Source organism: Triticum dicoccoides, chromosome 3B, assembly GCF_002162155.2.
Source record: "Triticum dicoccoides isolate Atlit2015 ecotype Zavitan chromosome 3B, WEW_v2.0, whole genome shotgun sequence".
Classification (NCBI taxonomy): Eukaryota; Viridiplantae; Streptophyta; class Magnoliopsida; order Poales; family Poaceae; genus Triticum; species Triticum dicoccoides.
The window spans coordinates 414120525-414123394 of NC_041385.1; positions in this window are offsets into that span (position 1 = coordinate 414120525).

Genomic DNA, 2870 nt, shown 5'->3' on the forward strand with positions numbered 1-2870 from the left:
GCACCATATCCGGACTGAAGACCTTTTGTGCCTTGGTGTGTACCCCAAGTCAAGATGGAAGATCCGGAGTTTCCTTCATGTAACCGACTATCTGTAAACCCTAGTACCCATGGTGTCTATATAAACTAGGGGGTTAGTCTGTAGAGGCTAGAAGAGCGATCTCCATCTCACCAATTAGGGTTTAGTTCATCTGATCTTGTGGTAGATCTACTCTGTAACCCCCTCACACACACACAATATAACCAAGCTGGACGTAGGGTTTTACCTCTTAGAGAGGGCCCAAACCTGGGTATCCATTGTTCCTCATCGATCCAAGATCCACAGTTCGGGACCCCCTACCCGAGATCTGCCGATTTTGACACCGACATTGGTGCTTTCATTCAGAGTTCCACTGTCGGATCGCCGGAAGGGTCGATGGCTTGCCTGATTGTTGGAGACAACTAACACTAGGGGCATCTCCGTCCCCGGCCAACTTTTCATGCTCGGCAACATCGTTCTGCATGCTAACGCGACCAGTCATCTAGACTGTTTCAACAACTTCGCCCCTGAGCACCAGATTAGGTTCGACAGCCTAAAGTACACCGCTGACACTCGGGGCGATCTGGTCGTCACCAGCTTACCAGCTTCACGCAAGGCGCTCAAGGTCCCAGAATGGTACGCTTTGGGGCCACTTGCTGATCTGGCCTCCGGATTGGCTCCCACTTTGCACTCGGCTATGAACCCTGATGTGACTGATATGTCCAAAAACCCAGAGTTAGCCCTAGTCGAACTCGCCCACTCTACCATAGCCCCGGCTTCGAGACGTCACATGACATCGGCGTCCGATGACCAGGAGTCATCCTCGGTCGGACCCACTCTCCTTACTCCGGATCCGGCTTTGAGCCGTGGTACGTCTTGGGCATACTAGGCTAGGGAGCCCGTTTTGAGGGTCAACCCCGAATACTCGAGGAGCATGGACCGTGTAGATCTTTCATTGCTAAATAGTGCGCTAGACTGGATTCATGCCATGGGAATCCCCAACGGATATCCCTCGGTTTATGACTAGATTGGGCTCAAGCCTGATGATAGTGAAATCGCTACCCCGCCCATCACTCACCTTGTTGCCACTATTAAGGAAGTGGCCGGAGGAGCGCGGTCACCGAAACTAAAAACGGACTATATCCCAATTGGCGACGGGCTCACTCAGGCCTCGAGCCAGGGATCTGACTTCCGTCCCGAAGAAAGCTCAGGACTAGACCCCGATCTCCAACATGATCTCAAATCTGCGCCGCCTGGCCTGGACAGTTCGAAATCCAAACTCGGGACGTTGAACACCTTAGAAGTGCCCCACGCACCACTAACACTACAAAATAAATACACTTCCGTGATGATACGTATTTGTCACAGTAGGTCATGTTTTCTGTCATCCATGTACAGACGATTTTATGATAGAATCAAGATAGCATACTTGTGCTATCGTAGAAGTGTTCCATGACATTACCAAAATTATCATCCCGGAAGTGTCCACTTCCATGACGATAAATCGCGCGTCACAGAAGTGCTTTCGTCAAGGGTGGCCGACACGTAGCATCCACCGTAACGAAACACCGTTAAGCTATCGGGTCCAGTTTTGGATCCGATAACCCGTTAACAGCACGGACCAATGGGAATTTTCCACGTGTAAAATCGTCATTGGCTGGAGGAAACACGTGTCAGCTCCACGTTGGCACAAGTGTCACTCATCCAATGGGCGAGATGCGCCTATGATATGTTGACACGTGGACCGGCCCAAAAGTGGCCCATAAAGTTTAAATGGGCTGGCCCAACTAAAGGCCCATAAGATTTTGTGAACCATAATGGGCCGGCCCAGCTAAAGGCCCACGAGATTTTGCAGACCATAATGGGCCGGCCCAACTAAAGGCCCACAAGATTTTGCGGGCCATAATGGGCCGGCCCAGCTAAAGGCCTATGAGATTTTGCTGACCATAATATGGCCGGCCCAGCTAAAGGCCCACAAGATTTTGTGGACCATAATGGGCCGGCCCAGCTAAAGGCCCACGAGATTTCACTGACCATAATGGGCCGGCACAGCTGAAGGCCCACAAGATTTTGAGGACACTAGTAGGTCGTCCCATTAACAGGTTGCCATGTTTTGGGCCAAATGCCGACCCATATTTGATCCGGTCCACTAATAGCCTCCCACGTTCTGGGCCTAATAAAGGCCCATATGAGATCCGGCCCGTCAAAAGCCTACCACGTTCTGGGCCAAATTACGGCCCAGATCAGGTCCGGCCCTTTAAGAGGCTTTGGGATAAATTATGGTCCATATCAGATTCGGCCCATCAACTGGACGTTATGCCTTTGGGCCCACTTGCTAAAGGACCATTTAGTAATTCGGCATGATATTAAGTTCCGACATGTTAAAGGCCCATTTAACATTTCGGCCCTATATTTATTTCGGTGTGTTAAAAGCCCGTCATATAGTTGGGCCTAACTACGGCCCGGTTTGCATTTGGCCTGCTCACAGCGGATAATCTGATGGGGCCAAACAAGGACCGAGACAATTTGGCCTGTTAAAAGCCCGTGATTTGATTGGCACAATCATGGGCCGGGGTCTATTTCGGCCTGCTGTCGGCCCGTGAGCTGTTCGGCATGTTTCAGGCCCAACCTACTTTTCAGCCTCCTAAAAGCCCATTGAGTTTTCTTGTGAAAATAGGGTCCGCGGTTTTACTTGGCCTATTAAAGGCCCGAATCTACTAGTGGGCCAGTTTACATTTAGGCCTGTTAATGGACCAAGATGACGGGGCCCATGATGCGGATCATACATAGTGATTTGCATGACGGCCCGATTATGTACCGTAATTTTACGGTTTGGCCGGTTTACTGCGAAG